General features: G+C 45.5%; 1 protein-coding gene and 1 long non-coding RNA gene across 3 annotated transcripts in view; one reads left to right on the top strand and one right to left on the bottom strand.

The window, feature by feature from the left end:
- The window catches only part of CDH20 (cadherin 20), a 65,469-nt gene extending 54,717 nt beyond the window's left edge, over positions 1-10,752 (bottom strand). The window contains exon 1 of the mRNA XM_081563032.1: positions 10,451-10,752. The gene's annotated coding sequence lies outside the window, so the exon portion shown is untranslated. The remainder of the gene's footprint in view (positions 1-10,450) is intronic.
- Positions 10,753-11,885: 1,133 nt separating this feature from the next.
- Positions 11,886-23,359, top strand: part of LOC145534780 (uncharacterized) — a 473,223-nt gene continuing 461,749 nt past the window's right edge. Inside the window, exon 1 of one of the 2 annotated variants that reach the window (XR_014074987.1) lies at positions 11,886-12,071. This is a non-coding gene — a long non-coding RNA (uncharacterized LOC145534780). The remainder of the gene's footprint in view (positions 12,072-23,359) is intronic. The other variant, XR_014074986.1, reaches the window with a different exon arrangement.

The following is a 23,359-nucleotide window of genomic DNA, read 5'->3' as shown; positions in this document are numbered from 1 at the left end:
ATATTTATGATAAGACAACCTCCTACATTCTTAAAAAAAGCATTCATTTCCAAAATTAACAACTAATAGCTAATATTTTCATTAGCCCAACTGCTTTTCTTGGTCCCTTAGAAAACCAAAAGCAAAATCTATCTTTTTTTGCCACCGATAATTATATTTTGCCTACTCCAGTTATTGATAATATTAGGAGTCAGACTTCATTTGTAAGCAGCCATGGATCACTTCGGAGAAGGCAATGGCACCCCACTCCAGTCCTCTTGCCTGGAAAATCCCATGGACGGAGGAGCCTGGTAGGCTACAGCCCATGGGGTCGCTAAGAGTCAAACGTGACTGAGAAAGTTCACTTTCACTTTTCCTGTTCGTGCACTGGAGAAGGAAATGGCAACCCACTCCAGTATTCTTGCCTGGAGAATCCCAGGGATGGCGGAGCCTGGTGGGCTGCCGTCTGTGGGGTCGCACAGAGTCGGACACGACTGAAGCGACTTAGCAGCAGCAGCCGCAGGGATCACTTCTGACTTTAATCGTTCTCTGAGCTCATGGTGGAATTTGGAGTTTCACACTCCACTGCTTCAGCTCTGAAGCACTGATAGGGGCTGCTAATGTGACCTTGCTAGGATCCAAAAGGTCAGTTAATCATTATATCATTCACAGTAGACTTTAACGTGCTATTAGTCACATGCTTCCCTGGGTACATGAGAAAGTTCTAGCCAACATTATTTTTCCCCTGAGCTGAAAGGCTCATTTAGGCAAAGGGATGTCGACTGCTACCCTGGGGACACGTTTTCATCAGTCAAACTTCTTTTGTTGCTATGAGGTCAGATTGGCTGGTGACCTCACTCCTTAGCTATGACCTCATCAACCTTTTCGTCCTTTACTTGGGCTGGATTTAATGAGCTGGCCTAGCACTCAAGCCATTCTGTCAGAACAGTTAGAATGTCTTCTGTGGGCTTAATATTTTCACTGTTAATGTGGAGAACTGCTGTCATCTTCTTAGAACAAATGTGTTTATTTGGCCATTTCAGACCCATGCAACTAGGTAATGCTCCGTTTGTACAAGTGGTTTAAAATGCATGCACTGATGCTAACTCAGTTACCACCTTCCACCTGTCACCATCAGAACTCGTGTTAGCTTCCTCTCAAATACTCACTATTGAAATGAACAAGAGAATTAAAAAGATATCCTATAATCATTCCATGCAATATGCCATTTCACTGCTGTAGAAGAAATCATTTCAATGAGAGCTGATAAAGGGGAATAAGGTGGGGGAGACTATAGAATTTCTATCACAGAATGGAAGGCTGTGCCTCTTATCAGTTCTAGCTCTAGAGGCAGATTGATTGTCAAGTGAAAGCAAGCTAGCTGTGTCTTCTTTTGATGCCGTGTTTGTTAATACTGAGAACAATGGTGTGCTAGAAAGGAGGTCACCACGTATTAGCTGTTCCTTTTCTCTTTAGACTGATCCATGGAAACCCAGCTCACTGATCCTTGTCTAAGGGGAGACCTTCTGGAAGAAGGAACCTTAACCCCAGAGATGAATTAATGGACAAAATTGGTGAGAATTAGCTATGCTGTTTTAGGGAGCTAGAAGATGGACTAAAGGGCATTACCAAAAAAAAAAAAAAAAAAAAGGCTATTGCTAGAATGAATCCTGGGATCGGTGGCCACAGTGGGAATATTCCATACCTTGTGAAACACAGACCTATCTGTAATTTTGCATATGTTCGCTAGACTAAGGGTCAGACAGTTTGACCTGTGGTTCTGCTTTCATTACCTCTGACTTATTGACATCTATGAATTTTTATTCCTCTATTAAGCAGTAAATGATATTAATAGTTCTCCCACCTACTTCACAGGATGCCCATGAGGATTTGTTGGGATAATATAGGTGAACATGTTCTGTAAATGACTAAGCTGTCAACTGACATTTGAACAGCTATACAGGGAAAAATTACTAAGTCACGTGTGGAAATGATGAAGCTGAGCCTGAAACATATCTCTTGGGCACTTTTTGGACCAAAATATATGTATCTGAAAGGGCTCTACATATATATATATATTACTATATATAACTATTATTATATATTATATATATTATTTTACAGATCTCTGTGTCTGTGATAAGTATTGGGGAGTAAATTCTGGCCCAGACCAATTCTGTAATAGCCAAACTTTTTTTTTTTCTTTTTGGTACGAGGAAACATTGAAGAACTATCTATTTGAAAACTTTGTAGAGAAAATTTTCTTTTGGGGTCACACTTATCAAAGATAGAGTTCAAAACATATATTCTATTTAATGCATTTCCTTTAATGTCTGTGTCTCATGTGTGTACATTTTGTCTAAGCATTACTTTCAATGATTCTGATGACTTTCTCTGGCTACTTTAATCATGTTGCTTTTGGAGTCTAAGTGAGCAGGTGTGTGTGCATTGGGTGAGGGGGTGGGCCGTGCCAGCGTCCCCTCTCCTGCTCCCACTGCTGAATTTTCTGAATGGAATGAGTTCTGAGGAAATTTCGAGAGGAATTTTAGGCAGTTTCAAGTAGATTTTAAGGAATTTTAAGACCGTCCCTTCTATTCTCCCATCTCTAACAAACTTGATATGCATTCTTGCCAATTAAAATCTCCTATCTTTACCTATAAGCGTGATCTGAAGAGCTCAGGAAAAAAAGAAGGCGTTCTGTGGAATCTTTGTGATGAATATTTTGTAGGCTGTTCAGTTGCTTCTGCTTTCATCTCTCTTTCCTGCCCACTTTGGCCTCCTACACACCAGCGCAAAGCCCTCACGTTCTTCCCTTTCACGAGAAACACACAGCAGTGGCTTCTGGATGTTTGGGGCCCGTGGAGCCCTTGGTGACCCTGTGAAAGGGCTGGTGGTCCACGTGCCCCTCTCACGTCCCCTGTGATACACCTGAAATTCCAAAGCCCGCAGTGCCTGGCAACTCTTTTTGTGTTAATAACTCGATGGCAGCTGATTGGCAAGTACTTTCTTCTTGCTTTCTTAGGACAGAATGCATGAAAAATACTCCCTGCTTAACTCTGCAGAAAGCAAAATCTGGGTTATCCAATAGTTAAAGAAGAGTTATTCTTTTCACAATTAGAGTTGTTTATACAAGTGAGGGGAAAATCGGTTCTGTCAGAAATACTATCCAGTCTGCAATTATTATAAATAAGATGGTCCTCATATTCATGTTTGTATCCTCCAGGATAAGAATAGCAATGATGTATCTGATGGTAGGCTAATTGCTGTTGTTCTTATAAAGGAAGAGACTACTATATGCATATATAGGTCTGTTTTGAAAGACCATGTATGCTACATGAAGACAACATTAGTGGAAATTGACTTCTGTGTTAAATGAGTCTTTTAAAAGTTTTTTTTTTTCCCCTCCCATCCTGCCTGAAGAAAGTAAACAGCTTGGTAATGAACCCAGTAGGAAGAAATTAAAGTTGTACATAAAAGTGTGCTCTCAGCGGATTGTTTATTTCGTTACTTAAATTTGTTGTGATATTTAAAATGTAGGGGAAAGGAATGGTTACTGCTTTCTCCTTGAAATGAACTGGGCTTTTATGGTCTCCCGCTGATTTCTCTCTTCATTAGTCCAGTTTTCCCGAGCTTTTCATGGTTAATGGAAATACTACTCAGTGAAGCTCAAATGACGTCTCTACAGAAGCAGAAAAGTCAGTCACTCACCTCTGTTCCTGACTTCTTCTAAGGATGGGGGTGGGGTTTGTTTTAATTTTGTGTTCTGACCTCATGCTTTATAGCGGTAAATGGAGGCTGTGTTGCTGTGGTTTCCGACAGCTAAACTTCCTAAGCCATCATTTTTACTTAGAGTAAGAGCCTCAATAATGTACTTAAAAAGAAAGGCAGAACCTTGCGAGGATCCCGGATATTAGAGTGAAATTTGACGGCCCACCACAAGGAGCGTCAGCGTGAAACCAGACACATCTCCCCGCACAGCGTCATCTCACCTCCCAGTCAAGTCTCTCCTGAAAAACGCGAACGTTTCACTGAGGAGTCAAACCCCTCAGTGTGGAGGACAGGTGGTCCTGGGTGTAAACTGGAGTGACACCATATGAAGATGGTGTCTTTGAATATGTACAGTTCACAAACAATAAGGCTCCCACTGGGGAAGCCCATAAAGAAAATATTTTCAGCACTTCTGTAAACAAGCTTTCAACATCCCTGGATCTGTGTGTGCATGTCTGTGCTACTGACGAAATGAAATGGAAATGGTGTATAGTATAGGTTTGTAGTTGAAGATGACATAGTTCCCTGACCTGAAGTTTTTGCTTTTCCTACAGATGTTCCATTTTACTTTTCAACTGGCAGTCATTAAGTGAGTAGAAGCTCCGATCCTCTTCTGTGACCATCGACTCACCAGCCTCCCTAAAGCTACCCGTCTGTGGAGGTGACCGAGTCTCAGCAGAACAACAGAACCACAAGAGGTGGTCCAGGTATGAGGTTTTCTGGATTTGGGCTGTGCTTCCAGTCCCCTACTCCACACCTTACCTGCCCAATGAATGACACTGCCCCCAACTCATAAGTTAACATGTTTGAAATGGGATATATCTTAAAATCAGTATGTAGAGTTAGTGTGGTCCTATTTCCTCTCCCATCTTTCAAAGAAGCTATTAATTGATGGTGTGTCTAGAATTGAAGAATTATGCTTTTACCTTTTTATAAAATCAAATGGAATTCTTAATTTCCACGGAGAGTTCTTAGAAAAGGTAGTCATCACTCTTGCTTATTTATTTTCCTATGAATTCCTGCTCTTCCAAGTCCCTCAAAACCTATGGAAACCTTGAGCCTAAAGGCCGAGCTCTTGCAATAGTCACTCACGCCATGATCAGCCCAGAAATCTCCCCTTTCTCACCACTTGCTCTCTTTGCTCTCCTCTCCTTCCCACAACCAGATTAGTTTTGGACGAGGGAGTGCTGTTTTAAGATGTTCAAAAATGGAACTGTGAGGTTGTGTGGCAGAGGGGGAGGTAGAGGGTGGCTTAGTTGAAGGTTTTAGGAACAATATATGGTTTTATGTAAGATGAGGGGTGTGTGAGCATGAGTGTGAGTGTGTGCATTTGTGTCTCCCCATGTGGGTGAGGGAACAGAAGGAAAAAATGGTAGAAAGCTGGAATTATGTAATTAAGAGCTGGCTTTGAAAAACCTTATCAGTCCCACAATAAAACCTGTTTTGTATATCCCGTGTATAGGTTGCCCCTCCAGCTATAAATTTCCTAGCTTGGGTCATGAATAAAGGCATTTTCACTTTCAAAATCCTTTTGCTGGAGTTCATGCCCAGTTCTTTGTTTTTCATTCTCTTGTAATCAACATTTCCAGTTGCAGGTGTCCTGACTTTCTTTCCACATCTTCCAAGAATGGCACATAGATTCTTACTGATCCTTTCACACATGCTTGGCATCTAGTAAATGTTTTAATCCTAAAGGAGTCAGGAAGTTTTTGACCTACTTTACCCTTCCTCCGGTTTTCACTTTTAATCAAGCTAATGAAACTACAGTTCAGTCCATGGGCACTTTCTTTGACTGCAGTGAGACAAGAATGATCAGTTTTGATTTTTTCAAGGTCGTCTCACATGCTCACTTATTTCTAGTCTTATGTGCCATTTATAATTGCATTTGTGCCTGTTCATTCAAAGAAAGCATGTGTTTCAAATGTAATTCTTTGGCTAAAGTTCTTCTTTAATAAGAAGTTACAGATAATCACAACTCAGGTTTTTTTTTTGTTTTTTTTTTTATAGCTTTGACTTTGTACAGAAGTTTAGGCGGTAGGATAATTCTGAAAAGTCTTCCCTGAACCATAAAGATTAATCCATAGGAGGAAGAGTTTGGGGGAAAAAGTAAGTCTGCTGTCTAAAATTAAGACAGTTTGTTAATTTGATAAATACTTGAGCATCAAATGGGTTTAGTCAAAGAATGGTTTGTAGGGACTTCTCTGGCCATCCAGTGGTTGAGACTCCACACGTCCAGGGCCGGGCACTTGGGATGCCCTCCAGGGGATCTTCCCAACCCAGGGATTGAACCCAGGTCTCCCACATTGCAGGTGGATTCTTTACTGTCTGGGCCACCAGGGAAGCCCATGAATACTGGGGCGGGTAGCCTATCCCTTCTTCAGGGGATCTTTCTGACCCAGGAATCGAACCAGGGTCTGCATTGCAGGCAGATTCTTTGCCAGCTGAGCTGCCAGGGAAGCCCGTGCATTCTTGAGCAAGTGACTTCAACTTTTTCAGTTTCAGTTGGCCGTCTAGAAACTGGAGATAATTATAGACTCTCATGGGGTGACTGTCAGAATTAAGGGAGAAAGTATGTATGAAGCTCATAGCTTGATGTGTGGAAAAGCCTTGCACTTGAAAAATAGTAGACGCTTCCCTACTTCAAGGCATTTGCAGTTGAGTGGAGCAGCGACGTGTGTGTGTGTGTGTGTGTGCTAAGTCGCTTCAGTCGTGTCCGATTCTTTGAGACCTCATAGACCATAGCCCCTTGGGCTCCTCTGTCCATGGGATTCTCCAGGCAAGAATACTGGAGTGGGTTGCCACTTCCTCCTCCAGGGCATCTTCCCCACCCAGGGATCGAACCTGCATCTCTTTTTGTCTCCTGCCTGTTGGCAGGTGGGTTCTTTACCACTAGCACCACTTGGGAAGCCCTTAGTGGGGCAGATGCTGCCATCACTCTGCGCAGTGGAAAGAGTAGCAGGAGTAGGTGCAGGCCTGACACCGTTCCTAGCAGTGGTGACAATAGTGTCCGAGCAGCGTAGGAGTTAGGGAGCAGTCTCAGCAGATGGATGAGCATGGATTATTTACTCCACGTCGAGTTGTGTTGAGTAATGTGCATTCTCTTCATTATTTAATCTTTGCAATAATTCCATGGAAAGGTATTCTTTTCCCATTCTGCAAAGAAACAGATGAACAGTGGTGTGTTCCGGTTGGCTCCTCCCAACGATAATGGAAGCCGACTTGCACGTCTCTTCCCAACTCTTTTAAATCAACCATGGTGTGAATATTTCCACCACAGCCATTGCCAGACGCCACATAACGAGTCATGGGGTGAACTTCTTCAGCAGCACAGTACTGACTGTAGCACAGTCTCTGTGATAAGGGCCCCAAGATGGGTAGAAACAAAATGCTACACCCGGTTGGAGGGGCTTCCCAGGTGGTGCAGTGGTAAAGAATCTATCTGCCAATTCAGGAGATGCAGTTCGATCCCTGGATGGGGAAGATCCCCTGGAGGAATAAATGGCAACCCACTCCAGTATTCTTGCCTGGGAAATCCCATGGACGGAAGAGCCTGGCGGGCTATAGTCCATGGGGTCGCAAAGAGTCGGATACAACTTAGCCACTGAGGACACATCACTGCACACCAACTCAGAAGAGGGAGAAATGATTTCTAGCAGGGAGGAAATGTTTAAGGTAGCATCTGAATCAGACCTTGCAGGACAGAAAGGAAGGAAGGCATCGAAGTGGAAGAAAATGCAAGTGCAGAGATATGGGTGCAGGATGCAAAGGACCTGTCTGGGGGAGAAGAATAATTTAATTTGCTTGGAGAATGAGGTCTCTTCAGGAGGGTAATGAGAGATAAGACAGGACATGTAGGCAAAACCCAGTAGCTTGGGAGCTTTGAATATTGCTCGACTGGAGTGTTTGGGACACATTTAATTGTCCGTAGTGAGCAAGTAAAGGCTTGTAAGCATGCAAACGTATAGTTGTTCAATGTCCGTGTGTCAGTATTTCTGGAGGGGGATGGGGAGGGGTTGGGGCCAGTGAGAGTCCAGGGAAAGCTGGTGAGGAGCCCTCGACCAGGCGGCAGGGCAGAGCAGCGGGTGAGACCTCTTCAGCACTGAGGAGACAGGGTCTCCAACCCTTGCAAGCGGACCCCACTCTCAAAGGGTATGAAGGAAGGTGTGTGCTTGGGTTAGGGCAGGAAGTTGAGAGGAGGTGCTAGTTAGAGGCGAGGTATTAAATTTGATTTTAGACTTTAGGATAAAAAATTCATTCTTCGATGCCTGATTATTTAAAGAGGCAAGAACCTTCCTTCTCTTTTTAGTCCAAAACTTCAAAGCAGCTTTGGGCATAAAGAATGTGCACTCCCTCCTCCCCCTTGGAGCAATCCTCAGCATCTCCGGACGCGCCACGGAGTCCAGGCTGGAGACCTGGGGCTGGGCCTGCTGTTCGGTGACTCTCTGTGGCTGCCTTGAACTTGGTCTTAGCTGGGGACAGTTTTGACCCGTCAGTCCTCACATATTGTTCTTTTTACACAATCCTGACTCTCACGTTGGGATTGTGGCTGTTTTATCTTCTGTAGTTCTAATGTGTAAGGAATGAACACAAAGAAGACAACTGGATAATCTGCTCAAGGAAAAGAAACCCCCCTGGAAAACAAAACAGAGCAAAAATCTCATTGATATTTATGATTTATTCTGTTAAAGGAAAAGAGAAACTTGTCTCCTACTACATACTTTCCAAACAATGCCTCTCTTTGAAGGAGTGATGCGCAGTGGGACTTAGCACCCCTTGGTGAGACTTTTTCCAGCTCTGCTTTTCACGGTGTGACATGCTGGGTGTCTCCTTAGCCTTTCTGAGTCTTAGACATGAGGATAATAACTGTCTTTAAAGGATCACCACACCTAGATTATCATGCCTAATACTACAGATTAAATTGTTTTTATTTACTTTACTTCCCATGTGTTTCCCTTTTTGTCTTTTTCTCAAAGCACCTTGTGCATTTCCTATCTTGGCTTTTTGTCCTTCAGTGTTGTAACGGTTTACTTGCCTCTCTTCTCCCCGTTCTGTAAGCTCCTTGAAGATACAGATGGTATCTTTTACCGATGTATCCTTGGCACCTAGTGTAGCATTTGGTAAATGCTAGGTGCTTAATAAATGTTAACTGGTGGCTAGTGGGTAGTGTATTTTTAAGCTATGAAAAGTACTTAACAGCTTGATATTGTTATTCTAGGCCTTCAAACTTTTATTTTGAGTTAATTAACATTTTTCCATACTGATTTTAGTATCTATTCTTGAGTGAATATGTTAGTCGCTCAGTTGTGTTCAATTCTTTGCAGCCCCATAGATGGAGGCCCTCCAGGCTCCTCTGTCCATGGGATTTCCCAGGCAAGAACACTGGAGTGGGTTGCCATTCCCTTCTCCATCTATTCTTAGCAGCAAAGTATTAAGTGGTGTGTAAATAGTATAAAGGCAACAAAAATCAAGGAAACAGGAAACCGAACGTAACAAACCTTTGCCTGTCAGAAGCGCTCTAGACTTAGGCATCAGTTGTTGTAATCTAAAGAATATTTTTTTGAGATGCTTGGAAACCTTACAAGGCAACTGGGATTTGAAACATTACATGGCCTAAAATAGATTTCCAACAGTAGATGATTTTAAAAATTATGATATACCCATGCAAAGGGATGCTATGTAACCCTGCCTTTGAAAGAAGATCAAGAATTGGTTTAAAAGCTGTCCTGAAAAACACCATTTGTTATCAACTTCTTAAGACATGTTGCCATACAACCTTCAATGGGAGAAACAAAATTTGGCCACTTCACAGTTTTATCAGAAAGCAAGAACTGTACTCTAGAAGCATCTCAAACGGATACAGTAAGTCGTTATATTAGAATTGGCTGATCCTAGGCTGATGTTGTCCATTATCCATAGATCTCAATCACCTTGTGAGAAGGTAGTTGTAGAAAGCATTGTCTTTAAGCCTAAGATTCAATATCCTCTTCTCCACTTTGATACCAGTTGTATCTTGGATCGCCGCAACAGACCATGCTCAGCCATACGCACATGATAAGAGTGGTTATTTGATCTGTAGGCTGCAGCAGCCACCTGCTTCTAATTATATCATAGCGATACAATTGTGGGGCAGAGATTGGCTAACTGTTCTCATTTTTCTGGGCTATCTTTAGGCCCTGATTGTTCTCTAGCTCAGTAACTGGCACCCCCTTTCAAGCAAGAATGTGAGGTGGTCCTTATTTGGACTCTAAACAGAGTCCCTCTGCTCCCCAAAAGTCTAGTCCCATTAGCCCTCTGTTAGAATTGTTGAGTTTATACCTAAGTTTGTATTCTTTTTTTGAGGAGTTCTACTATGTTAATGGGTGATGTATAAAAAAAGACATTCCCAAATGGCACAAAGCAAACTGGTCTGAAACTAGGTCTTCCAAGCAAAGCGGGATCATCAGGAAGTGACCTGATGACTCTCAGGAGTGAGGACTGTTCTGAATCTAGGGTCTTCTCAGTCCTTCCAGCCTCATCAGAATCTGGTGTAGTTTTGGCATCAAGGGCACCAGCGAGGCTCAGACCTGGATCGAGAGGCACAAACGTCTCACGGAATGAGGAAAAGGGGATGGGATCCTCAGGTCTTCCATCATTAGACCTTGTACTGGGTTATTTTGGCACTAATTCCTGATTTCTGGCTAGCTATTGCTATGAAACAAATCACCTCAAAATGTAGTGGCTTCAAACAGCATTTCATTAGTTCTTGTGGTTTCCATGGTCAGGAATTTGGGTGTGTGTTGGCCGGGTGGTTCTGGGCGGGGTTTCTCAGGCCTCTGCAGTCACATGGGGCTGGACTGGGCCGGCAGGGGCTTCTGGTGCTGCGTGGTTTCACACGGCACTTCGTGTGCCGTTCCCACCTGGACTAACGCAGGCTTCCTCACAGCGTGGCGGCGGCGTGAGGGCTTCCTCAAAGCGTGGTGGCGGCGTGAGGGCTTCCTCATGGTATGGCGGTGGCGTCACGCAGGCTTCCTCACAGCGTGGCGGCGGCGGCTGAGGGCTTCCTCACAGTGTGGCGGTGGCGTCACGCAGGCTTCCTCACAGCGTGGCGGCGGCGTCAGGCAGGCTTCCTCACAGCGTGGCGGCGGCGGTGTGAGGGCTTCCTCACAGCGTAGCGGCGGTGGCTGAGGGCTTCTTCACAGCGTGGAGGCGGCGGCGTGAGGGCTTCCTCACAGCGTGGCGGCGGCGTGAGGGCTTCCTCATGGTATGGCGGTGGCGTCACGCAGGCTTCCTCACAGCGTGGCGGCCGCGGCGTGAGGGCTTCCTCACAGCATGGCGGTGGCGTCACGCAGGCTTCCTCACAGCGTGGCGGCGGCGGCGGCTGAGGGCTTCCTCATGGTATGGCGGTGGCGTCACGCAGGCTTCCTCACAGCATAGAGGCGGCGGCGTGAGGGCTTCCTCACAGTGTGGCGGTGGCGTCACGCAGGCTTCCTCACAGCGTGGCGGCCGCGGTGTGAGGGCTTCCTCACAGCGTGGCGGCGGCGTGAGGGCTTCCTCATGGTATGGCGGTGGCGTCACGCAGGCTTCCTCACAGCGTGGCGGCGGCGTGAGGGCTTCCTCACAGCATAGAGGCGGCGGCGTGAGGGCTTCCTCATAGTGTGGTGGTGGTGTCACGCAGGCTTCCTCACAGCGTGGCGGCGGCGTGAGGGCTTCCTCACAGCGTAGCAGTGGCGGCTGAGGGCTTCCTCACAGCGTGGAGGCCGCGGCGTGAGGGCTTCCTCACAGCGTGGCGGTGGCGTCACGCAGGCTTCCTCACAGCGTGGCGGCGGCGGCGTGAGGGCTTCCTCACAGCGTGGCGGCCGCGGCGTGAGGGCTTCCTCACAGCGTGGCGGCCGCGGCGTGAGGGCTTCCTCACAGCGTGGCAGCGGTGTGAGGGCTTCCTTATGGAATGGCAGTGGCGTCACGCAGGCTTCCTCACAGCGTGGCGGCCACGGCGTGAGGGCTTCCTCACAGCGTGGCGGCCGCGGCGTGAGCGCACGGTCAGGGCTCCCGTAAGGATGCTGCTGCTCCTGGTCTCAAAGCAGAAGCCGAATGGCCTTTTATGATCCAGCCTCAGAATACTCTCAGCGTCACTTCTGTTGGTTACAAGCCACTAGCAGGTCCACACACACAGGGGAAGGGGATTCGATGCCACCTCATAACAGGGGAGCTGCAAAGCTCCAGATGAGCCTGTGTGACGGCGGATATTATTCCGGCCATTGTTAGGAAATGCAGTCTGCCACACCTGGATTGTCGATCAAGCCGTTCAGGGCCAGTGAGTTCAACGTTGGTAATCTCAAACAGCAGAGGTAAGTTTTCGTATTTAAAAGGGATTGATGCGGTAGGGGTGGGGTGATAGTTCTTCTTTGGTTTCAAAAACTTACATAGAACAGACCCTGTCCAAATGACCTAGTCTGCATTTAGGAGTGGAATAGGCTGTGCGGAGACGGGTGCCTGTCAAGGAGGGAGCTCTGTGTGAGCTGAACGCATGGAACGTTGATTATGCCTTCCTCAGGCGTGACCGATGAGAAGGTTTGGTTCTGACTGTTCAGTACTGACTGGAGAGTTGTCATCAGTGGATCATTTTGAATTTAGTGCAATGACAAGTACTATCATATAGGAGCAAGTTCTGCATCAAGTGTTTAATACTCATTCATAACTTTAAGGATATCTCAAGTCATGGTCACTAAGCACTGCTGCTGCTGCTGCTAAGTCACTTCAGTCGTGTCCAACTCTGTGCGACCCCACAGACGGCAGCCCACCAGGCTCCGCCATCCCTGGGATTCTCCAGGCAGGAACACTGGAGTGGGTTGCCATTTCCTTCTCCAATGCATGAAAGTGAAAAGTGAAAGTGAAGTCGCTCAGTTGTGTCTGACTCTTAGCAGCCTACCAGGCTCCTCCATCCATGGGAGTTTCCAGGCAAGAGTACTGGAGTGGGGTGCCATTGCCTTCTCCTACTAAGCACTGAGATTTTACCAAAGCGGAAACCAGTGAAAATGATGGTGATAAAGCTTGCGGCTTAGCTCTCAACACATGGCTCTTTGGAGAGGTATTAGAATATAAACAGAGCGGTGATGAACATGATAAAATTTAGTAACAACTCAAAAGGAGAACGTGTTAACAAACGTAAGATTGATGAGTCATGGTGTATATCACTGCCTCCCAGTTTGACTCCTGACTCTTTTCTTTGTTGGGTCTCTTGCTCTATTTTTCTTTTTTTTTCTAACCTGGAGCATCATGGGCACTTCTAGCTATCCAGGTAAAATCCAGAAGTCAGATTCCTTCCATCCCCCCCGTATCTGGCTCCTTAGACTGTCAGATTCTGCCGTTTCTGCTCTCTAAGCCCTTCTCAAATTCCATCCTTCCTCTCCAGTCCTGCTGTCCTTGTGACAGTTCTCATACTCTGTATTTCATATCTTCACCACTGCAGCAGCCTCATAGCTGGTGTCCCTGTTCTAGTCTAGTCTCTAATCAGCCAAGGGGATCTTATCAGGGCACTCACCTGCTAAAAGGCCTCTAATAGCTTCTCATTTCTTAACTGATACAATCTGAACTCCTTGACAAGGCACTTAAAGGACCTACATGACCGGTCGCCTACCTACCATTCTAGACTCATCTCCTGCGCCTGCTCCCCTCGCTTTCTTGTCCATCAAAATAAACTACAGACTCTACATTTCAACACCCTCACGCTTTTGCTCAGACATGACTGCCTTTCCCAGGCCCTTCTTTGCTTAGCAGCCTCCCTCCCGGGGAACATTTATTAATCATTAGGCCTGCCTTCTATCCCCTCATGCCACTCTGTCCATTCCACCAGCACAGCCCCATGGTCTGCCTGCCCCCAGCCCAGCGAATTCTCTGAGGTTAGTGACTGTCATCTCTGTATCTTCAGAATTAGCACAGTGTTGGCATCAAACAGAAATAAAATAAAACGTGTAATAGAACTCAATTAAATAAAAAGTAGACAACAATTCAGCAGTGTAACATTCTCATTCAGAAAGCATCTTGGCACCTGGAGGGCGATGTTCAAAGTAGGATTAAGGGTAGGATCCCAAGGAGCCTCCAGCTGGGACTGCGATCCTCACCAGAGCTTTGCCAGTTTCTGAGAGGAATGAGGAGTGAGGTGGGTACTTGGAGCAGATACAGAGGCGTCATCAAGGCCTCAAAGATGAAACCTGCAGTGTCTGAGGAAAGAAATCTCTAAGGCTGGAGGAGGAAAGCCATGGTTCAGCTCAATAATGACATCCAAATTTTAAAAATTCATCGTTACTGAAGATGGACGTGTCCTAGGAATCTGGAGCAGAGAACATGGCCTTAGTAGCCAAAGAGATTTAAACAAAAATGGGTCTCCTGGCAGTGAAGTTTATAAACTGGGACAGCATTTCTGGAGATTATGGAACCTGCCTTTTTTGGGGGGCAGTGGGGAGAAGATGGGGCCCAAGACTGCAGGCAAGAAGTTTCCCATGGACTGAAGTTTGGGTCTGCTGAAAGCTGGGGATGGAATCGAAGGGCCAGAAAGTCTTTTACAAATCATTTACGTTGGTGATATTTTCAAATGCTGACTTTACATCATATTAAGAGCATTTAACTCATTTTTGACAAAGAGAAATATTGAACTTAAAAGCACTCTGGTGGCACAGTGGTCAAGAAGCGCCTGCCAGTGTAGGAGACTTGAATTCTAACCCTGGGTTGGGAAGATCCCCTGGAGGAGGAAATGGCAACTCACTCCAATATTCTTGCCTGGAGAATCCCATGGACAGAGGAGCCTGGTGGGCCACAGTCCATGGGGTCGCAAAGAGTTGGACACAACTGTGACTGACCACACGTACACACACACAGGAAAAGAATTAGTGGTCCTTCTCTAGAGAGCTGTCAATTGAGGATGATGCTTGATTCTAGCTATTTCTATTTTGACTTGCTGTAAAATATCAGTAAAGAAAGGAATTTTTAAAAATGACCTGCCAATTGATCTCAGGTAGCATTTGTGGCAAGACAGGATTGTTAGCTCTTCTGTCTGGAAAAACCATATGCCTCCCGTGCATGTATGTTGACACTTTCCCCCTTTCGGGTATTTAAATACCATATAGGGTGTCACAAAGATGTCCTAGTGGAAACTGCATTAGCAGTTAAAATCCCTGTATATTCTTTTTCTATGTTGGTAAAGGGATTGGGTTTCTTAGGAATGGAAAATGCTCTTATGTATCTTTTTGCAAAATTTAATTTATTTTTTCTTTCTCCTGTAACACCTTTCGTCTGTAAAGAGTCTTTAAAAGAAACCCATATAAACCCTACAAGCTTTTGTTCTACACTGTGAGACTAAGAATAGTTTAACAGGAAACAGTACACACGCTTTCATCCATGTTAAGGGAAAAGATTTTGCAAATGTTTTTCTTCAAAGTACTAAAAGTAAATGAAGGCTAAAGAAAGAGACTAACACGAAAGCCTTATTAATGGGAAACACATTCTGATAAATCAAGCTGATTCCAATCTAAATAGTCAATTTAAATAATGGAATTGGTTAATAGCATCAAATTAGGATTAAAGAAAGGGATAAAATCCATTTCCACAAGTTGTTTCAAAACAAGACATTCACTGGTTGAGGCCATATTATATGAGTCTGATTATACTGCACATAATAAAGCATGTCCCACGATAAAATCCTGCTGGGAGATGTGTTTAATCAGATGCCTTTGATATTATTTGAGTGAAAGCTACTTTGGATTCAGAAGACTCAAAGAGAAAAATCTTTAGCTCCTGCAATCAATCTTAATCCACTGTGGATGCTTGTGCTCCATACACACCCCATCCCAACCTACTCTCAAACGTAAGCATGAGCTAACTGGCTGTGATTTCAGATTTGTCTTTTCAGAAGTCATGAACAGAAATTGGTTTTGCTTAATCACCATGTTCCACACTTACTGTTCATTTCTAAGCTTATCAGCAATCAAGTCAAAGTAAAGATTTTCTGTTGGCAGGAATTTTAATGGACACAAGCGACTACACTTAACAGCTCCCCAATAATAATTTTAAATTGCTGTCTTAGCCAGCTTTGAGCTTTGTTTGGCTCCCACAGCAACTAAACCGACACACTCATTCCCTAAGACAGTCTTTCTATGCCACTGACCCATTTTAAACCAAATCTCTTGAAGACATGTCAGAAGTAACATGAAAAGTTTATAACTTAGTTTATAACTTACTTCTTCCCTTCTTCCACGGCGTGTGCTAGTTCTGCACGTTTCTGAGCCGGTCCCTTTGGTGGTGGAGTTCGCATCATGCTGCCAGCCCCCACTGTATATCAGAGCAACTTAAAAGTGGTCTCCCTTTTGCCAGTCTGAAGTTGGTCTTTAAATGATCATCAGCTCTGAAGGAGGCCGTTGGATGTAGGGAATGCAGTCCAGTCCCTTTGAGGGGAGAAGGCTACCCACAGCTAGGGTGTCTCATCCCCCTCTGCCAGGGCCACGGGGTCGAGTGCTTCTCTAGGGGGAGATGAGACCAGCCAGCCACCAAACTGCTGATGCAACCCAAAGCTACTTGGGAAGGGAGTGAGAACAAAAGGCATCACTTGTGTGAGGTGATTAGCGGCAAATGATGGATGGGGGTGGGAGGGAGCCCCGTGTATACAAGGCAGCGGGCTGGCGGTCGCCCTTGTCTAGATGGGGCAAGGACAAAGAAGGCCGTCCTTGAATATTCGAGGCCCTGGGGGATTTCTTAACAGAAGCAAATGGCAAAAGACTGTCAGCAGCCTTGTACGGTAAGAGCTGAAGTTCTTTGAACATGTTGGCCTACCAGACAGCTGAAAATATCTGGTGGCAAATACCTATCAGCTACTTAGGCATTTCAGAAACAGAAGATAATGGGAAGGCTAACAAATTGCACGTCTTTCCCACTTACCATTGCTTAGCGTTTCCAGTAAGTAAATGCAGTATCTCCACTGAGCTGCTCTCTCAAATTATTGTTAATTAAATAATACTCCCTAAGAAATCTGTCATTACCGGCAGCCAGGGATGGGTTTGTGGAGTTTGCCTGAGGCTGTTAATGCTCCAACAAACGGGCTCTTAATTGCCGTAAGAGGTAATTTCACTGGGGACTGTAGTTCACTTTTCCAGCACTTTTATGGTGTATTTGATATCTTAAACTTTTCCTTTGTGTTTCTGTGTCTGCAGTTGCAAAAGGCCAGAGGGGTCATTCTCTAATGATTCGTCCATTGAATTAACCATTCTCTGTAATGGAAGAAGTGCCCGTTGTTATTGAATCTGTAATTTTTTTCCCCCCTATTTTCCATTATGACCAAAGAGAAGCAACTAATAACAGATTTTAAAATTAACTTAGTTTCCCCCTATTCATTACTTATTCTTTGAAATGAGTGACATGCTGGAGAAATGATTTCTGGTCTGTCATGGGTGTAGCTCTGACATGACTGCTTGTCAGCTGTTTTCCTAGTAGACAGGAGTGTTGGACAGTAGGACAATTATCATTAAATCCAGTTGAAAGGGGGAAAGATGAGGATAGTTGGCCCCAGAGAAGAACATGTGCCATGGCCCAGAATTTAAAGTGACCTTATCTTCAAACATTTCCCTTCTATTCATGAGCAGAGAATAAGGACAAATATTAAGAAAAAGTCACTTCTTTCAGTGTTGTAAAAGCCTCCATATGCCATTTCAAAAAAAGTGCTATTCAGTCTTTTCTTAAATGACTTCTTTTTCATCATAGTGTAATATATATTTTTTCACCTTTTGACTTGTACTTTGGATTTTTTAATAAAGTTACATACTTGTTTCAGAAAAATTACACTTTAGACTGCATCTTGGTGTTTCATCTGAACAGTTTCATTTGGTTGAATTAAAGTGCAGCTGCACCTTAGTGAAGGGAAAGAGAGAGAGAGAGAGAAGGGAAGAGAGAGGAAGCAGAAGACAGATGAGAGAAGCTCGCATAGTCCAATCTCCTTCAGCTCCGTATTTCAGTATCATTATAGTAGCCTCTGCCTGTAGTAAAAGCATAATTTACCTGCATAGCAGTGAAATATATGTATCTACATTATATCAGCGATTTACTGTCCTGCAGTCAAAATAGTTTCCTTTCTTCCCTCTTAACCAGTTCACGTTTTGCTGTCTGGTGTCACTTGATAATCTTTCATTCTCCTTTTTTATTTAAATTGGGTTCTTCTCTCTCTTTTTCCCATTAAGATGTGAATGGGCAGGCATCTGGGCCAATATGCCCCTACATGGCTGAATACCCTCGGAGAAAAGCAGGGTCTCCTTTGTCTGGACCCTGGATGGCTGAGCGTCATTCCACGCTGATGGGCAGGGCCTCCCTCAGAGCAGGAACTTTGCGATAACTGCCGGACAAACTGAACTCAGGCTTATTGGTTCCTTTCCCTTTTCAGTTGGGAAAGGGAGGGAATGGGAGAACAAGGCCATTTTTGACCAATGACGATGCAGTGTAGAAATAGATGGGATATAGCCAGTGCCCAGGGTGTTGCAGACGACAGTCACGGGTGTACTTATACAGGATGAGAAGGTACATCCCCATCACCTGGCCGTCCCGAAGGGGCCCAGCCCCGAGTGTTCACTGGCAGGACTGCTGCTGAAGCCGAAGCTCCAATAGTTGGGCCACCTGATGGGAAGAGCTGACTCATTGGAAAAGATCCTGATGCTGGGGAAGATTGAAGGCAGGAGGAGAAGGGGACGACAGAGGATGAGATGGTTGGATGGCATCACCGACTCAGTGGGCATGAGTTTGAGCAAACTCCAGGAGTTGGTGATGGACAGGGAGGCCTGGCATGCTGCAGTCCATGGGGTCTCAAAGAGTCGGACACGACTGAGCCACTGAACTGAACTGAACTGAACTGTTACATGAGCAGCCAGTGAGATGACATGGATGTGACTAGTCGGCACTTGTGTTCTTGTTACATCTGGTGTCAACCAGCAGAAGCAACATTCAGGTTGTTCTCACTAGGGAACAATGAGAAAAAAATGGTCTTTGATAGGAAAGCTAAATACAGGGGAAAGAAATCCATTTAAAAATCAGTTATATTTTTCCCTGCATACTTGTTTTTTATCAGAATCCCGATGAGTGATCTGACAGCTTCCGTATATTACACTGGCAGTGCTTCTAGACCCTTCTCTGTGTCTGTGTGACCACGGGTTCAATTCAGTTGTTAGTTCCACATGCATGATGGTAGCTGGAGACTGTAATCGACACGTGTAAAGGCAAAATGATGCAGTGGGAGAGGTGAGCTTCTCTCTTACGTATGTTCACACTCCACAGGTTAATTCTAAATCTCCACAAATGCCGCAGGCTCGCTTGCAGAAGTCCTCCCCTCTTAGTGAGAGACTGCAGGGTGACACTCGCGGCCGTGGCCGTGTATCTGCTCTCAGCGCAGCGTGATGGGAGGCGGGCCTCGGCGACCGCGCATCTGGCCTGTTGTTGTCAGAACTGCTGGAGCAGGCAGACCACCTGGCAGTGTGACAGCCCAGCCTATACTCTTAAAATAATATTATTTAAATTCAACATTTGAAAGTGTGTGTGTGTGTGTGTGTGTGTGTGTGTCTGTGGGTCCTCATTCAATAGGGGCTAAGCTTTGCTCAGCTGTTCCCGAAGCAGTTGGAGGTCGATGAGATGGGGTGCTATGGCCAGCTGAACGCCTTCCATCTGCCCTTTGCTTTGCTGGGAAAGAACCAGCCGGACCAACGGTTTTTGCTTTGTTTGGCTTTTCTTTTTTTTCTGATCTGAAGCAGAGGCTGATATGAAACAAACATGGCATTTCCTTTAGAAAAAACTGGATTCTGAAATTGGCTTCGTCTTCTCAGAAGCACAGCACTACTGCCGTTCTTTTCCAGTTTTGTGAATGTCATAAACAGTTTGCATATAAAGCTCCAAATTTGGAGGCAGTTGCCACATTAGTTTTTTGCAGTTTGTCAGCAGGGAGGTGTTTGGGTGTTGGTGGACATGAAGGGATATGTTGTAGTGGGAGGAATGGAAATGGTTTCTCTGAACAGAAAGGGATGGAGAGAATGGGGGAACAGACTCATAATCAAGAGCACGTTTGCCTCTTGTTAGCGGTTTTAAAGGAGACAAAGCAAATCTGAAGTCATGCAAATAGAGCTTCTTGAAGAACTTCATTAGCATCACCCACGAGCTGTAGTTTACAATAAATGGCCACAAGGGCCCCCATAGGTCATGGCCTGTGGCCAGCTCACTGCAATTGAAGTGACGCTTACTGTAAGGCGAGTCCCCCGGACACGATGTATGAGGGACAGATGATACTACATTATTGAAACCAGTCATGCAGCAGTGGCCTGAAATTGGGAGGCTTTTAATGGAGCAAGCAGGGGGAAGAAAAGATTCTAGAGGAACACAGACCATTACAGTTCTCCTCGCAGAGACTAAAGATGCTTGTGCTTGAAAGGAGGGGTAAGGGCAAGAACATTCCTAGAAGAGATCTCCTAGCATTCTTTCATGCGGTGCCCTCCCCTTCCCAGACACACTCACAGACCTACACGTGGGGGTGGAGAGCTTTCCCTCTCATCGCCCCCTCAGCATGTCTCGGGGCCTTGAGTCTTTAGGGGATGTAGAGAAGAGCTGTTTTAGGGTGAGATAAGGATTTGAGAATGCTGGCTGCCAAGACTGTCATTTCCCTTCTCCAGCCATGCAGTGAGAAGATGAGCTGTGCAGTTGTAACTTGACTTGACTTTGAACTTGTGATGGACTCATGGCTGTTCTCAAAGACCCAGTTGAGGCACGTTGAGTCAACAATGAGAGTGTCACCAAGGAGGCCCCGAGTGTCTGCAGAATCGAAGGCAGACAACTTGACCTGCCGTGTAGTTGGACTGCCTGGGTCCTAGACCTAGATCCACTGTTTATAGGTTTGCACTTAACTTCTTTGTGCTTCCCTCTTACATCTGGGAAATGGAGCTGATGGTAGCTTGTTCATACACTTACTGCAGAGTCACTGTATGTGAAGTGTTGGGAACTGGGAGCCTCAGCCCCCTATTGGTGCTCCATAAATACTAACCACTAGCACTAGTGAGGGCTTTCCTGGGGGCTCAGATGGTAAGGCAATGGCACCCCACTCCAGTACTCTTGCCTGGAAAATCCCATGGAGGAGCCTGGTAGGCTACAGTCCACGGGGTCGCTAAGAGTCGGACACGACTGAGCGACTTCACTTTCCCTTTTCCCTTTCATGCAATGGAGAAGGAAATGGCAACCCACTCCAGTATTCTTGCCTGGAGAATCCTAGGGACGGCGGAGCCTGGTGGGCTGCCATCTACGGGGTCGCACAGAGTCGGACACGACTGAAGTGACTTAGCAGATGGTAAAGAATCCACCTGCAATGCAGGAGACCCAAGTTTGACCCCTTGGCCAGGAAGATCCCCTGGAGAAGGGAATGGCTACCCACTCCAGTATCCCTGCCTGGAGAATCCCATGGACAGAGGAGCCTGGCAGGCTACAGGCCATGGGTTACAAAGAGTCGCACACGACTGAGCGACTAAACAACAGCAGCAGTGAGAGGAGCACATGGTCTTGGGATCAGGCAGAGTCAGTTTAGATTCCACTTCTCTCATTTTTCTTGGGGTTGTTGTTGTTTAGTCTCTAAGTTGTGTCCGACTCTGCGACCCCACGCACTCTAGCCCACCAGGCTCCTCTGTCCATGGGATTCCCCAGGCAACGATACTGGAGTGGGTTGCCCTGCCCTCCTCCAGGGGATCTTCCCGACCCAGGGACCAAACCTGTGTCTCTTATGTTTACTGCATTGGCAGGCAGGTTCTTTACCACTAGTGTCATTCTTAGGGGGGCAGCAAATTATTTACTCCTTCTGAGGCCCTGAGAGTTTTTCCAGTCCACAGGGTTTCAGGCTTGCTCCAAGGATGAAATCATCTTAGGTATACAGTGTGCAAAGTATAATGTGATGAACATAATACATAAGTGCTCTTTCAAAGCTTGATTCTTTCCCAGAGAGAAGAGACAGTACACCTCCGGTGTAAGCTATTACTATAATGTTACCCTTTTCTTATAATCATTTGGATCTTTTCCTTCCTTTTTGAGGGGGAATGAATCTTCCTAATATGTATTTCACATAAACTGTTTTCCAGCACTGGTGATTTCCCTTAAGATGTTGAAGTTGCAAACCCTGTATTTGGTGGATGGTGGGAAAAGGAAGATTGTTAGTAAAAAGATGTAAGATTCCTTCTGGCTTGTCAAAAGGACACTATTCTTGACATATCTGGGGGGATAAACAGATTGGAAACCTGCAAACATGCTTCATTGTGATTATGTGGAAAGTGGCAGATTCTCAAGAGGAAGGGAGAGAAAATTATGCTGCGTAAGTATCCTCAAATATAGAAAGAAATACGAAACATCAGTTCAGTTCAGTTGCTCAGTCTCTTTGGGACCCCATGGACTGCAGCACACCAGGCCTCCCTGTCAATCACCAACTCCCGGAGTTTACCCCAACTCATGTCCATTGAGTCGGTGATGCCATCCAACCATCTCATCCTCTGTCGTCCCCTTCTCCCGCCTTCAATCTTTCCCAGCATGAGGGTCGTTTCCAATGAGTCAGTTCTTCGCATCAGGTGGCCAAAGTATTGGAGCTTCAGTTTCAGATCATTCCTTCCAATGAGTATTCAGGGTTGATTCCCCTTAGGATTGACTGGTTTGATCTCCTTGCTGTCCAAAGTGTATCTATTCTCACCATAGCCTTATTTGTAAAGGAGGACTCTGCCCCTCCCTCAAGCCAAACCTATGTGTAATAGAGGTGGGGCCAACTGAGGCAGACTGGGCCACGCAGGCCCTGTTTTCTGGGGACGTGGACTCGGGACGGGCAGGGAGGCCTGGGGTGCTCTGTCCTGCAGAGGCAGCGCAGAGGAGGTCCGGAGACGAGACACAGGAAGAGCGCAGGGAAGAGAGAGCCTTCCTCCCTGTTCCTGCCCCTCATCCTCCAGGAAGCTGAGCTGAGCGTCCTGCCCTGGGATTCCGCGAGACACCGCTGTAACCGCACAGATTTCTCTCTTTCTCTCAAAACTAGCTTGAGGGAGTGTTGGTTCCCTCGGACTAAAACTCTACCAGTCGGAGTCATGTCTAAGCCTTGGAAGACTGGCTTCAAGCTGTAGATCCAGGGGAAAACAGTATTAAGATTTTTCTCGGACTTACTCCTCTCTCCTGACCCGTAGATTGTTTCAGGTAACTTTGTTATTAATAATAAGGTGAACTGCAGAAAGGAGAGTCGTAACAAGAATGGCCTTGGGAGAAATGGCAGTGACGTCACGAGCCACAAATTCTGTAACTTTCCATGACCCGAATATCATGTCATGGGAAGATTTATGAATACTGATTGCTAAAGAAGTTCCTTGTGATGACAGCGTTTAAATGAAATAGGAAGTTTCTGTTATAAACGTTAGAAAATAAACTTGAACATTTGTAGATAAGTAAGGTCGAATTCTTTCTTCTTTTGTAAGAAGGTGGTAGAGAATCACTCTCAGAATCATGTATCTATTGTAAATCTTGCATCTATAATATTTATTTCCCAGAGTGATGGACTGCTGTTCGAACAGTGAAAAGAAGTTGCTTCCTCAGGGATATGGCTTCGTGTGGCTTTACACTG

Source organism: Giraffa tippelskirchi, chromosome 14 (assembly GCF_054371585.1).
Source record: "Giraffa tippelskirchi isolate mGirTip1 chromosome 14, T2T-mGirTip1v1.2.pri, whole genome shotgun sequence".
Classification (NCBI taxonomy): Eukaryota; Metazoa; Chordata; class Mammalia; order Artiodactyla; family Giraffidae; genus Giraffa; species Giraffa tippelskirchi.
Note: the sequence above shows the minus strand (reverse complement) of the source record. Positions and strands in the feature narration are given on the sequence as shown.